Source organism: Sus scrofa, chromosome 5 (assembly GCF_054392235.1).
Source record: "Sus scrofa isolate SSC_HxYL_T2T_F1_AM1 chromosome 5, Sscrofa_HxYL_maternal_Yorkshire_Landrace_v2.0, whole genome shotgun sequence".
NCBI lineage: Eukaryota > Metazoa > Chordata > Mammalia > Artiodactyla > Suidae > Sus > Sus scrofa.
The window spans coordinates 72,442,054-72,456,994 of NC_139387.1; the positions used below are offsets into that span (position 1 = coordinate 72,442,054).

The window sequence follows — 14,941 nt, forward strand, 5'->3', positions numbered from 1 at the left end:
AGCCTCGTCTGCAACCTACATCACAGCTCACACGGCAACACTGGATATTTACCCCACTGAGCGAGGCCGGGGATCGAACCCACGTCCGCACAGATACGAGTCAGATTCGTTTCCACTGTGCCACAATGGGAACTCCCTAGACCTAGATATGTCTTCATCTCATATTCCAGCACCAGAATAATCATTTCTGTTCTCGTTCTTGGCCTCGCTGCTCCACCCCAGAAATCCCTTGAGATGCTGCCGAAGCCCCATTCAAAATCTTGGGAGGTTTCCCGTGTCATCTCTGATGTGTCCCCCTCCTGTTAGCTCTAAAACTCTCTGTAGCCCCACCAAGGTGCTCTTCTCTTTCTTAACTTTTTGTTTCCCCTTCTGGGAGTGGGGCATGGGAAGTTTTAGTTACCCTCCTGTACGATGACCAGATTTAGCAAATAAAAATATAGGACACCAGTTATATTTGAATTTCAGATAAACAAGGAATACTTTTTTAGCATAGGTATGCCCCAAATACTGCTTGGGACATATTTATGCTAAAATTTTTCTTGGCTTTTTTGGAGGGGAAATTCAAGCATAGTGGGAATCCTGCGTCTTATCTAGCAACCCTAACTCCTGGGCTAGTGTAAAGCCACGGGGAGCTAGGGGCGCTGTCTCAGGCCCTCCCTGGTGTAGGCGGGCCATACCACCCTCTGACCTTAAGGCTGCTGCCTGTGCAAGCCCAGCACACTTCTCCACGTGGAAATAAACAAAGCCCAACCAAATGGGAACAAGCAAAGGCTATGTATTCAGAGCTGGCTATAGCAGGCTATTAGCCACCATCGTTTGTGTCTTGGCAGAGATTCGAAGGCAGACAGAGGTGGGAAAGCATGAGAGTGGTAAAAGAGAAAGCTTCAGGTGTGCCCTGGTCGGGGGCTCTTGGCCTAGAGAACACGCTAATGCAAGCGGAAATCCTATGTGGTTAGAATGCACACTTAGCTTTCTGTGATTGGTCCTACATTGGAAGCAGGGACAAAGATTAGGGAAGCTTTCAGTTATTAATCAATCTGGTGTTTGGGCCCAGTGTTTTTTTGGGGTTTTTTTTGTTTTTGTGTTTTTAGGGCTGGAGCATATGGAAGTTCCCAGGCTAGGGGTCAAATCAGAGCTGCAGGTGCTGGCCAATGCCACAGCCACAGCAACACTGCATCCGAGCCGCATCTGCAACCTATACCACAGCTCAGAGCAACCCTGGATCCTTCACCCGCTGAGGGAGGCCAGGGATGGATCCTGCATTCTCATGGATACCAGTCGGGTTCTTAACCTGCTAAGCTATAGCGGGAACTCCTTTTCCTTCTTCCTTGAAAAAGTAAGCTACTTTTAACGTTGTTTTCCCTCTGCGTCTCTTCCTTCTTCCTCTCTTTTCATCTTGATCCCATGTGAGGTTTGGCACCTGGTGAGCTAAAAGGTGAATTCAATCACTGGGGAGGCAGTGTGTCTGGCAGAGGGGTGAGGAAGAAGATGCGGGCTGAGGGTGGAGGGGGAGATATAGATACCCGATACCAACTTTCCCACTAGGAGTAGCTCCAGGACCTGCATACTTAAATGGCCCTGTTTATGGGAATAAATGCCTTTCACCTTGACCCAGTCCTGGGGGAGGCAGAGCCCCAGTCGGGGAGTCAGGAAGCCAAGACCTAGCCCAGCTCCATCACTAGGGTGATTCAGGGCCAGTCTCTTTTCAGCTACAGAAAGCATTTTCTTCACAGTTTCTAGATCCTAAGGTAGGTTGACCATCATTGCCATGCAAGATACCCAATCCAGGGCTGTTACAGACATGATCGAGGCCAGAGATTGAACTCGCAACCTCATGGTTCCTAGCCAGATTCCTTTCCACTGCGCCACAACGGGAACTCCCAAACTTCTACCATCTTAATTAAGAATGTGGCTGTGTGTTGACAAATTCAAATAACTTTATGTTTTATAATTTCACACACTCTTTCCACACGAAAGAGCCCCCTGCACAGCACCCCTGAACCAGGTCACATTGTTATAACAAAGTGCAACTTAAAAAAAAAAAAAATGATGGACAGCTTCAGTGCACTGAGAATTTCCCCCCAAACCCTCCCCACCACATTGCCTTCCCCCAGGCTCTCCCTGCCACCCAAATCTTGTTTCATTGAGACGTGACCCAGGACATTTTGCTTCCTCTTGTGCTACTTAAATCAGGGAGAGGCAGCCACAAAGGACTGGACACGTGTCAGCTCTGAACCCTGGGATGACTAAGCCGTCTCTTATTCTGGATGCTAAGCAAGTGAACAGACCTCACTTCTGAGTGTGTGTGTGTGTGTTTAAAGATTGCCTTAAAATAGGCCCCCACCTGCAAAGGCACTCAACCTGCTGTGGAAGAGTGTGTGGGATGTGTTTGCATCCTGCGTAGCTGGGAGGAAATTTTCTCTGAGTATTCTGTCCACAGGATGCAGCCCCGCCTGGCCTTGAGTTCATTAACCAGAGCACCTGATGGATAAACAGTCCCCAAATAACCTTATGAAACCTTTGTCAGGTCTTTAAGGTTCTTGGCAGTGGAGGCATCACCAAATATGAACTTCTCTACTGGAGGGAAAGAGCTAACGGGAGAGATTATAAAGGAGAAGGAGCAGCAGCTCAAAGGCATAGAGGCAGCTCCCTGGAAATCTGCATTCCGGACACCCATCCAGTTCTGGTCTTAACCAGCCCAGCAGATGTTTGCTTCTGCCAACTCTGTGGTTGGCTCCCTTTGGCTGGCCCTAGTTCCCCCTCTGGCAAGCGGATGGCGGCATTCATTACACCCCATCCCTCCTTTTCTCACATCCCTCTTTGGAAGCTCTCGGTGGACCATGTATGCAGAGATTTCTCACGGAATCCATGTTTCCCATCAGGACAGAAGTGTTAATGATCCCAGAAGCTTTTATTTGGCTAGCATGGCACTTTCCAAGATTTACAGAAGAGACAAACAAAAAACACCAACAGAGAAAATCATGAATGGAAACACACGTGTATTCAAAAGCAAAGTATTTGGACATGTATGAGTAGCCCTTTCTGCTGCCCCATACACACAGAATCATACAACTGTGTAAATGCACCTTAGGTAATAGTGAACAGACAGAAAGATGTGCAGGGGAACTGTTGGCATAGCCCCAAGAGAAATCACACAGACCCACACTCCTTAGATTAGATATTCTCAGCCATCCTCTCTGCCTGCAAGGGGAAGATCAAACCAGCCTTGCCTTCCTCCATGCTCCCAACCCTGCTCCCAGCCCTGACTGCCCATGGGGGAATATAGGGGTCTAAATGCACATTTATTGAGATACTGTGCCAGGGGTGGGGACCACTGAGAGTTCAGTCCCTCCTCAGAAGGACTCACGTTTAGTAGAGGAAGGAGGTGTGCAAATAGTGACGAATCCACATGAGATGTGCGTTCAGGAAGCTGGGTCCAGTTCTGTCCTCCTGAACTCTGGGAAGGCGGCGAGAATTGTTATTGTCCTTTCCTCATAGGATGAAATACTTGCCCAGAGGAATCTGCTCAGCACGGGTGGGCTGTGGGCCGTATCATCTTTCACCAAACTCTCCATGGGGAGGGCTCTGCTAGTTTCAGTCCTTGGCCCCACCTTGTAGGTCAGCTTCTCCCACTTGCCTCTCAGGTATGTCTGGTGGTAGAAGTTAAGGGAAAGGCTGATGAGACTGAGGGTGAACAGGAGAATGGTCACATTGAGCCTGCCAGGGAACGGACACTCTTTGGCAAAGAGACTGCAGGAGGAGTAGGCAGCAATGGTCACACATTGGCCCTAGGGAGAGGAAATATGAGAGGAAAGAGAAGACAAGAGAAGGTGAGGGGCAGTGCTGAGGGCAGGAGGGAGTCTCCCTTGACTTTCTTGTCATTCCCTCTATCAGCAGGGGTGGACCTCCCATGGCTCAGGAAGAACAGGGATTTTGAAGCCTGGTAAAGCACCATCCCCAGGCTTTCCTACCCATGATCCTAAGAAACTTCCTGATCCTCTTCCTGGTCTGGTCCCCAGGTTGCCCCCACCCAGCCATGTCGTGTTGGTTGACACTGACGATGACCTCAACTCATCCTGAGCCCCAAGAAGGACAGCTCAGGTTGTCACCACCACCTGGTATTGGTACTCCCCAAACCACAGGGTCCCCAGGCCCCTGGGGGTAGATTGGTGACCACAGACACACAGGCCATTAGCCCTCCAAGGTCATCTAGCCCAGCCGCCTCATTTCACTGAAGATAAAAGGCCTGAAGCATGTTAGTCACTTGCTCTGGGCCCACATCTCATCAGGGAGTCTGGGTTAGTTCTAGGATCTGGTGAGCTGGTGACTGAGACCCTTGCAAGTTGAGAGACTAAGGAAGATCCAGTGATGAGAAGGACAGATAACTCGTCACTGGTGCAGCCAAGAATAGAAGCCTGGGCTCAGCTGTGGCCCTTGGTGCCAGAAGGTCTTTCTCACCAGCTGCAGGATGGTAAGAGTCGCTTCTAGCACAGGTAGGGCTGCAGGTGGGCCCCCAGATTGGCCAGTCCATAGTACAGGTACATAAAGACATGAACCAAAGAATTCAGCACCCTGACAAAGAAGGCTGCAGAATGGGGTGGGGAGAGAAAAGAAGTAAGTGGAGTGGAGCTGAGTGTGCTCTGGGCTGTCTCTTTCATGTTTCAGTCCTCCGAGCTGCAGGTGCATCTCTGCATAGCCCACAAAGCCCCCTGGGAGGTCCTATCATGAGGAGGTCCAGCATGAGTCATCCAAGGTCATGGGGTTAAGAGGATGCCAAGGAAAGATTCTTACACCCCTCTCTCTTGCCTGAGGGCCATAAGCATCCCCTAGCAGCCTGCTCCCCCACACCAGGGCGGGGTGGGGTGGGGGTGCCATGGAGCAACAGAGGGAAAATGGGAGCAGAGGCCAGGAGTCATAGCCACAGGGAAGGGGAACCTGAGAGCCAAAGCCTGAAACTACAGGGATGCAGCCCTCCCAAGCTGGCACTCACCCCAGCAGAGAGAGGCCTCACCACCAGTCCTGGGCCAAGGCTGCCCAAGCCCCTGACTCACCTTGACCCCTGGCACATATTTGACCCCAGCCCACTATCTGAAGAGCATGGTGCTGTGGTGGTAGACATGCAGGAAGCTCATCTGCTCTGACTCCTTTCGTGATAGGAAGATGACCTGGGAGGAAAGAAAAGAATTAACTCTGGGGCCATGGTTTCTCCAGACTCATCTCCTGGGGCCTCAATGACCAAGGGCAGGGTGATTCTGACTGTTTTTCTGGAAGAGAGGCTAAAACTCAAGGGAAATGACACCAGTCAAATGCCTGTACAGCCCCTACTGTGGGCCAGGTACTTTGGATGTATGAAACATCATATAAACACACATAATGGTCTGTGGTTTATGCTTATCTCCATTTTACAGATGGCAAAACTGAGCTCCAGAGTTGAAGTAATTTGTTCCAGGTTCTGCAAGTACTAGGGAGCCCAGCTAGGATTTGAACACAGCCTGGCTTCAGAGCCTGGGCTCTTTCCAATATTACCTCCCACCCCTCAAGGCACTGGGGAGTAAACTCGGGTGTCGAACACCCAGCCCAGGACCCAGACAGTGGTAAGACAAAGTCCCAAAGGTTCTCTGCTCAGACTCCATTTTGGCAAGATTCATTTCACCCTCAAAACCATGACCTCATCCCAGCTCACGCAGTCCTACAAGCCTTCCAGATTCAGAAGCAGGGCTTCTGTTCCTCAGAGCACTTAAAGATGGCTTTTGCTGTTTAATGACCTTTGCCACATATGTCAGGCTTTTAAAATGTATTTATCTTCCCATTTTCACTTGACCTGGAACCTGGTAAATGCTTCCTCAGGGAGCATCCTTCTTCCTCCGGGTCCGGGGACTAAGCATTGGCTCTAACATCAGCCCCAGGTGAGGCCATAAGGACACTGGAGGGAAGCCTATGCACAAAGCACCTTCAGAACCATCCTAGGGAGTTCCCGTTGTGGCGCAGTGGTAAACGAATCCGACTAGGAACCATGAGGTTGCGGGTTCGGTCCCTGCCCTTGCTCAGTGGGTTAACGATCCGGCGTTGCTGTGAGCTGTGGTGTAGGTTGCAGACACGGCTCGGATCCTGCGTTGCTGTGGCTCTGGCGTAGGCCGGAGACTACAGCTCCGATTCGACCCCTAGCCTGGGAACCTCCATATGCCGCGGGAGCGGCCCAAGAAATAACAAAAAGACCAAAATAAATAAATAATAAAACAAAAAATAAATAAATAAATAAAAGAACCATCCTAGACACAGCTGATGGTTAATTCCAAGGAATGGACTCACCACCCACTGTGAATTACTCCCTGCGACCAGTAATTCAATGGCCTTTGAGAAGCACCATCAGCACACGCTCGCCATCTGCTGGGAAGAGATGGGAATTGCAGTCAGACTGCTACCCTGCTGGTGGTACCCCTGGCCCTGGCAACACTGACTTCAGCCCCAATCCTCACTGTCCCTCTGCAGCCCCTGCTCCCACAGTGCCTACCTGTCTGCAAAAAAAATGCCCATTAGCATAGGATATAGTGGGAGAAGCTGCTTGGAATGATAACAGAAGGATTCTCCAAACTGGAGCCAGGACTTTTTTCTTTTTTGGCTGTACCCGCAGGATGCAGAAGTACCGGTACCAGGGATTGAACCCAAGCCATAGCAGTGACTCAAGCCACAGTAGTGACAACACTAGATCCTTAACTGCTAGGCCACCAGGGAACTCCTGGAGCCATGACTTGACCAGCACATGGATCACCTGAGGATTTTTGTTGAAAAGCAGGAGTTCCCGTCGTGGCGCAGTGGTTAACGAATCCGAATAGGAACCATGAGGTTGAGGGTTCGATCCCTGCCCTTGCTCAGTGGGTTAATGATCCGGCGTTGCCGTGAGCTGTGGTGTAGGTTGCAGACGCGGCTCGGATCCTGCGTTGCTGTGGCTCTGGCGTAGGCGGGAGACTACAGCTCCGATTCGACCCCTAGCCTGGGAACCTCCATATGCCGCAGGAGCGGCCCAAGAAAAGACAAAAAAAAAAAAAAAAAAAAAAAAAGAGAAAAGCAGATTCCCAACCAGCGTGCCTGGGGTGAAACATTAGGTTCCACTTTTCCAACAAGCCCCCAGGAGATGCTCATGCCGCTGGTCTGTGGACCATACTTTGAGCAGCAAGACTTGAGCCCGCTGTTCAATGATCCTTGATTCAATACCCACATCACTGCCTGGTGACTTGCTGAGCCTCAGCTTGATTTTTTGGGCTGCAAGGAAGCCTTTTGTTCTGCTTGCAGTTGAAAGAGAGAACAGATAAAAACAACCAATATCTACCACTTAGCTACCACTTTGCGTGTGCCAGGCCCAGGGCAAACTACTTTCAAACATCTTCTTCCTATTGTTTCTTTTTATAAAGTAGGCAGTACTCTCCCATTTTATAGATAAGAAAATTGAGGTCTGTATAAGGTAAGTAAGCAACCCATGATCACACAGCAAGGAACTGGCAGGGCTGAGAGTCACAGTGAGATCTTCTGAGCCTGTACTGAACCGATCACGGCCTCCCATCGAAGTCTTGAATGGTGACACCTGGATAGAGCTCTGGTTTTTTTTGAAATGCATCCTATGACCCTTCTCTCCAGGCCCAACCCTCCCACTCCTTGTCATACCCTTAACCCCAGCTCACTCCAGCTGTAGTTCACCGGCTGGCAGAAGCAGCTGTAGCTGGCCAGGAGCGAGGTGGCCATGAACTAGGAGGAAGAGAACAGAAGGTCAAGTGGTGATGCCCGCCCCACCCCCTCCCTGGTGGGACCTGAATGAAGCCCTGGAGGCAGGTGCCTCCTCCCATCACGTTCTGGACACCAACCATCCCTCCCCAACCCCCAGTGACACTTGGTGAATGACTGCCAGTCAGATAAAGCCCAGAGAGTGGCCAGAGCAACGGCTGGGGCTTGTGTGCATCTTGCTGGTCTCCAGTGTTTTGTATGTGGGCAAATATGGACCACAAACCCGCCCTAGGGTCCTACGATGTATGGGACCCGACGTCAGGAGGGGACAGGAAGATCTGCACACATCAGCACGGCCCCAAGAAGCTGAGAGCTTCTCCGATGATGGGTGGGGGTACACGGAGGGGAGGAGGAGGGAGCTCCTAACCCCCAGGAGTTGCAAGTAGAGGCTCCTAGTAGGGGAGGGGCAGCCCCAGACACAGAGAAAGAGCGGAATCGATGAATGAGGGCTCTTGAAGGCTGTTTTAAGGAGCTTGAATTTTATCATTCATTTATTCCCTTGACAATGAAGCACTGACTGGCTCTAAGCATCTTTCCATGCTGGACCCTGCTCTGAGCCCGGAGCCACCTTGATAAAACAGAGAAAAATCCCACCAGGAGGGACTCTATGCACTCTTGGCAAAGGCAGCTACCAAGGGCTTCTGGGCAGGAAGCTGACATGGGCACGTCAGACTTTCAAAGGATCATGGTGGCCTCGGGGTCATCTGGGACCACAGTTAAATGATGCGTTCTGGGAGTTCCTGTCGTGGCGCAGTGGTTAATGAATCCAACCAGGACCCATAAGGTTGTAGGTTCGATCCCTGGCCTTGCTCAGTGGGTTAAGGATCTGGCGTTGCTATGAGCTGTGGTGTGGGTCGCAGATGCAGCTCGGATCCCGCGTGGCTGTGGCATAAGTCAGTGGCTACAGCTCTGATTAGACCCCTAGCCTGGGAACCTCCATATGCCACGAGAGTGGCTCAAGAAAAGGCAAAAAGACACACACAAAAAAAAAGAAAAAAAGAAAAAATGACACGTTCTGTGGGGCATGTCCTCACAAGGTAGCAGGCATGATGGGGGCCCATCTTTACAAAGAGCAGTAAGGGACAGCCCTGCCTTTGACACCCTCACCATCTGGAGCAGACACAGGCCCGTTGCAAAACAGGGGAGCCTAGAATCTGGGTATTGCTGGTAAAGATTTCACAGGCTCCAGGGGGCAGGGGGCTGAAGGCCGTGTGCGCCCATTCCTCCCCCCCACCGGCTGATTTCAAGGGACATCGCTGCACTGGGAGACGACTCGTACATTTAGAGCTGGCAGGTTGGTGGGGCCACCCCCTGCACCAGGGAGAGCAGAGATGAAAAGCAAAGGAGGGGACAAATAATCCAGCCTGGGGGAGTCAGGGAAGCTTCGTGAGGGGTGACAAAGGCCAGAGGCTATGGGACATGTGGGGATTTGTCAGGGCACCAGAAGAGGAGGGCATTCCAGGCAGAAAACCAGTCATGTGCCAGGGCCTGGGGCCTTACCCAGCAGGGCTGAGAGGCAGGGGAACAGGGCGACCGCAGGGAGTGCAGCAAGTGAGGCTGGAAGGAGGGGTGAGGCCAGAGGGGACCCGGGAGGCCCTGGACACCCAGCGGAGGAAGGACTCAGCCCGCTGGCTGGGAAGCCGGCAAGGTGGCAGGGGACAGTGGCGTGCCTCTTATGGCACGTGGATCATTCCATCAGCAGTGCAGCAGGAGGAAGGGAGGCAGGCCACTAAGGGAGAGGCGGTGAAGGGGACTTAGCTGTCAGGACCTGCTTCCTCAGGCTGGACCACCTGCTGGTTCCTGCGGCACCGAGCCGGGCGGGATGGAGGTGAGATCTGAGGCCAGGGCGCTCTGCCACCTGCCAAGGTACCTACCTGCCCTGTGCCTCACGACCGTGACAGAGGACGACATGAGCAGATCTTCACAAAGGGTGTAGGCCCTGCGCCGCCACAATGACCACTTTACACACCGGCCACCGGAACCACTTTCTCTGGGGGGCTTTCCTGACACCCCAGCTGGGGCCCTGCCTCTCCTGCCTGCCCTGTCCCCTCCTCTCACCTCTCCTAACCTCCTGTTTCCGCCATCTATCTCCCCCTAGATCGTGGGCACCTGGAGGGCGGGGTGCCTTACCCAGCGGTCATCCTGTGGATTCGGCCCGCCTGGCACAAGGCGCATGCCCAGTGCACACCGGCTGATGGACTGTTGGCTGCAAGCAAGGCTTCTGGAAAGATCACTGGGTTTAGGGCTCAGAAAACTGGGCCAGGCAGAACCAGGAGGGGGTGGAGGGTTCTTTTAGGTGTGAGGTGGAGAATGGACTCCGTTCTCGCTTGCCACTGACCCTTATTTCTTCATTAAAGGAAAAGGAGAATGGGAGTGAGGGGACGGGGGTTTCTGTCTCCACCAGGAAGACAGTGCAGCCCAAAATGGCCTGGCCTCTGGTCCCCATGGGTCCTCATCAAAGCTTTTCTGCATAGCAAGATTATGGTTTTATTTATCCCCTGTCACCCCCCCCCCAAAAAAAGAGAGCCTAGGACTCTGCAGGGCCCTTACCTCATAGAACATGTGCCCCGAGAGAACCATCAGGCCCAGGTTGTAGGCAGCCAGGGGTCCTGCCAGCCTCAAAGGCTCCTCATGGGACATGAGACGGGGGCCCTCCACCACCAGGAGGAGGTCGAAGGCCCAGAGGAGGGTGACAGGCAGCAGCGAGCGTACCAGGAACCAGGAATGGGTCCTCAGGTCTGGCAAAGCAAGAAGAAAGGGGGCAGTGGAGCTGGCCACCAGGCCCACCTGCCACCCAGCCCTCCCTGGCAGCTCCCGGGGCTCTGCTGGTCACCATCTCCTCTTGCTCCAAACGACGGGCATCTGTCTGGTGGAATAGACAAAGGAAAGCCACTATCAGGTGACACCACCTCCTACCTCCCTTTTCTAAGGCCTACAGGTATTTATTCCAGAGCTTCTCCAGGGCCTGGGCCATGGTGGGCACCCAGGGGTAAAGGCCACACTGCGGTCTTGGGCAGATCAGCTCCCTCTGCCTGCTCCTCCCTCCCCGACAGCAGGAGCGGAGGGTCTAGGAACCCGGACCCTGGGCTGGGAGCCCCACTGTCCTGCCGCTGGACACGGGGTGACCATCCACCGTCCCCTTTGGGGCCCACAAGGCCGTAACTCTGCCTCCATCTCACACCTTTGCGGCTCTGCTTGGCAGCCCCCCCCGCAGCGCCCCCTGGTGGCAGGGCCCGGGAAAGGGGCGAGGCTACTGTGCAGCAACAAGGGCTGAGGCAGGATGCTCTCCCGTTTCCCTCCTCTTCTTGCTCCACCTGCAGCTCTTTTCCATCCCTGGCTTCTCCCCATCTCGCCCAGCCCAGCCACACCCAGTCCGTCCCAAGTTTGACTCACCCCCACAGCTCCTCCCAGGCTCCTCTGGTCAGTGCCTGTCCGACGTGCTCTGGCCTCCAGGGGTGTTGAGGCTGGTGGTGGTCCCAGGGGCAGGTCCTCGGGCTCCAGCGTGTAGGGCGGCCCCACCCGCTAGAAGCTCTCTACTCCCGAGCTCTGATCTGCGGATGATCCCAGCCCCGCCGCTCCCCCATCCCAACCCACTCGCATTCACACTCACACACGTACTGGGGACTAGGACCTGCAGCTGCCGTCTTTGCCCCGCTGGGCACCCTGCCAATGTCACGGCCCCAGGGACAGAGGGCAGGGGGCGGCCCAAGGGAGGAGGACTCTCAGAGGGCAAACGACAAGGGTGGTGGCTTCCGAGTGGGGGGACAAAGTCAGAGGGGTCAGCCCCCACCGGGAGGCCCTGTCCCCCATTAGGGCCCTACGCCCTGCCCCCCACAGTTAGCAAAGGCGATCCCCCTGAGAGAGGCAGGCAGCAGGGTCATCACACCCTTAGGCTTCCACGGCGCAGTCACACGCCCCGGGTCTCAGGTTCACATCTCCCTCCTTCCTGCCTCCTCCATCCCACGCAAGGATTAAGCTATTTCCTTCTAAACCGGCTACATCCTCACACTTGCTCCAGCTCCCCGCTCACCAATAGGCTGAAGGCATGTGGGGGGAGAGGCATTCCCACCCCAGCTCTAAGGAGGAGCTATTGAAACGGCTGTCTGTCCAAAGACCCTGTCTTGGTACATCCTTCCCTCCTCTCTGGATCAGACGCGGGAAAAGACCCAGATTTAGAAGCCGGGTGGCTGGGCGGAGGGGCGGGCAGCCCACGCTCAGTCCTGCTCCATGGTGATTCGAGGGCAGCTCCTAAACCAGAGCCTCAGTTTCTCCTCCTGACAAGACTGTGATCTTGTGCAGCCTTGTGAAGACTCATGTGTACGTAGCCCTGGATTATCCGTGCCCGAGCCCCGAGGATTAGGAGACTAGAAGAACTAGAGAACCTAACCAATCATCCCCATCGCGAGTATTTGGTTTAGCGACCGGGCCGGCGGGACAGGCTTGGTTCTGTCTCTTCACTTGTCTGAGCTGCCCCCGCCCTCTCTCTCCACCCGGGAAAGTGTCCCAGCTGGGCTGTAGCTGGAGGACGAGTCTGTGTGCCTTCCCACCTAAGTCCACGCATTTCCTCTAGAGTCAGGCCGGTGGTTCAGCCGGGACTTCAAGGCTGTCCTGAGTGCAGTTGGACCCTCCCCGTCATAGCCCAAGGCGCCGCTTCTGCCATCGCCCTAATCTGGTCTTGTCACCCGGTCTGGACAATCACACCCACTCCCCATCCTCCACCTTCGTCTTCCTCCTTTAGCGCCGGTCCCTCCTCAGCCACAAAGCCTCCTCCTCATCCCTCCCCCCTCCCAACAGGAGGTACCACGGCGGCCAGCTTGTGAGGCTGGCCCTGCAGAGTCAATGTAAACTCGCCCTGGGGAAGGGACCCTGTCCTGTGTCTACCAGGCTGATGGCAGGAGGTTAAGTACAGAGCTGAAGGCTGTGGTCGCCCTCTGCGGGGCTTCACGACATCACCCCTTACCGGTGGATGGCCTGGCGCTTGTTACAGGAGACCCTTGGAAAGTCCCCTGTGTGGGACCCAAAACACTGAGCCGGCACCTAATCCCCAGGCGGCAGGTGGGGTCCAGAGAACGGGACTGTGACTCTGGGCCAGGACACACCCCATTCCAGAGCCCCTTTCTCTGAGCTCAGCACAGATATGTCTGGAGGAAGGAGCCCGCTGGCCTCCTACGATGCTCACCCCTTTGTCAAGTGCCCTCTGGGTTTATAGGTCATGGAGCTTGTCTCCCACCATCTCAGAACCATAAAATCAGGTCATGACTGGATGTCATCAATTCCTTCTGCCCCAAGCAAAACAACAGAGGGTATAAACCCCTCACCCAGTTATTACCCCCAGCCTCCCAGGGTCCTGGCTGTCCCTTAACAGGGAACAAAGCAGTCTCTGGGGCTGTGAGGTGAGCAGGATGCCTGCTCAGGGCAGAGAGCCGGGGCTTGTGTGGGTGACAGCTGGGACTTGTGTGGGTACCATCGTGAGAATAGTACACAAACACTGGCACAAAACAGCTACCATGTTAGGTCATTGATGTGAGCCACCCTCTGTTCTAAAACCAAATACACACTAACTAATGTCACCCTCACAACCCAGGAGCTATGTACTATCAACCACCGTTTTTACTGAGGAAACTGAGGCACAGAGAGGTTAAGCAACTTATCCTGGATCACACAGCTCCTAAATAGCAAGGCCAGGACTCAATCCCAGGCAGTCTGCCCACACATGTGTGCTGATGACAACATACCCCCAGGAAATTTCCACATTTTTGTCTGTATTTGCCTTCATCAGCCCTCCTGGCCCCAACTACACCCGTTTCTGTTTGCTTTCCTTTCTCTCACTCTCCCTTCCTCTCCTTGAGAAACTCAAGTGCAAGGACGAGGGGATCAGAGGAAAGCAGGGCTCAACTGGACAGCCACCACCAGGAACGGGGAGGGCGGGGATGAAAGTGTGGTGGAAGGAATGCTGGTGCGGGGGGGGGGTCCGGAGCAGGGAGGATGCCCCTGTGTGGATGGAGGTGCCTGTCCGACAGCTGGCAAGCCCTGCCCAAATCTAAGGAAGCCTGATGTGTCAGCACAGCCCCTCTGCCCGCCCCCCCCCCCTGCCTGCAGAGGACACAGCCCCTGCTCCTCTGCTTCCTGGCCTCTTTGTGGCTTTGTCCCTGGATGCTCCTGCTTGGAGGCAGCACTGGATGAGCAGGGACAGGCTGCACCCCAGGGCTCCCACCCTGGCTGGGCTGAGAGAGCTCATTGTCAGTGTGGCTCACAGGTGCCTGGACAGGGCACCCCTGCCCGCCCCCCACATGCAGCAAAGGGCCTTTGTACAACACGGGCCATTACCAACGAGGACAAGGGCATCATTCACTTCCTGAACAACAGGATTTGGCAGATGGCTGTGCCAGGGCAGCGACCAGTCACGCACATTCCAGGAAGGAGGGCGGTATGTGCTTCTCAACAGAGCTTCAGGGAGAACTAGGAGACGATGTTGAAACCACGCTGGGGCTCTCTCCCACCTCCCGGAACAAGAGCTCTTTTCAGCCTGTGGTTTTATGGCTTCATGGTCAGCGCTGCAGACAGAGGTCAGGTTTAGCCCTCGCATAAGGATGTCCTGGGTGACCTTGACATTTCTCTTCCATTAGCAGAAGGAAGCGCCAGAGTCCATCACACCCCATTTCTGCCTCCCTGCGCATCTCATCTTTGCAGGCCTCCCCAGTAATCTTCCTCAATCCCTGATTTTGTCACTTTTTTTTTTTTTTGTCTTTTTGCCTTTTTCTAGGGCCGCTCCCGCAGCATATGGAGGTTCCCAGGCTAGGGGTCAAATCGGACCTGTAGCCCCCTGCCTACACCAGAGCCACAGCAACGCGGGATCTGAGCCGCGTCTGTGACCTACACCACAGCTCACGGCAATGCCGGATCCTTAACCCACTGAGCAAGGGCAGGGATCGAACCCGCAACCTCATGGTTCCTGGTCGGATAGGTTAACCACTGTACCATGACGACGGGAACTCCTGTCACATTTTTAATTAATTCCATCAAATGTCTCCTAATCAGAAGCATTCTACCCAGATTCTTCACCTCTAACAACATTCCCCCAATAACAGCCCCACACAGAACTATGCCTCACTACCTAAAATGAACATCCCTCCTTATAACCGTCACGAGCTTTCTTCTAGCATTT

At 54.1% G+C, this 14,941-nt stretch overlaps 1 long non-coding RNA gene across 9 annotated transcripts; it reads right to left on the reverse strand.

Annotated features, from left to right (window-relative positions):
- Positions 1–2,982: 2,982 nt before the first annotated feature.
- On the reverse strand, positions 2,983–14,730 carry LOC100524923 (uncharacterized). 9 transcript variants are annotated; one of them, XR_014803918.1, is made up of 6 exons: positions 11,170–14,730; positions 10,327–10,514; positions 7,660–7,740; positions 6,310–6,384; positions 5,052–5,165; positions 2,983–3,788 (listed from the first exon to the last, which is right to left on the reverse strand). It is a non-coding gene; the product is annotated as an uncharacterized LOC100524923 (long non-coding RNA). The 9 variants fall into 9 exon arrangements; XR_014803922.1 differs by having other exon boundaries at positions 2,983–3,650; positions 6,310–6,387; positions 11,170–13,283; XR_014803921.1 differs by having other exon boundaries at positions 7,677–7,740; positions 11,170–13,238.
- Between the last annotated feature and the right edge of the window lie 211 nt (positions 14,731–14,941).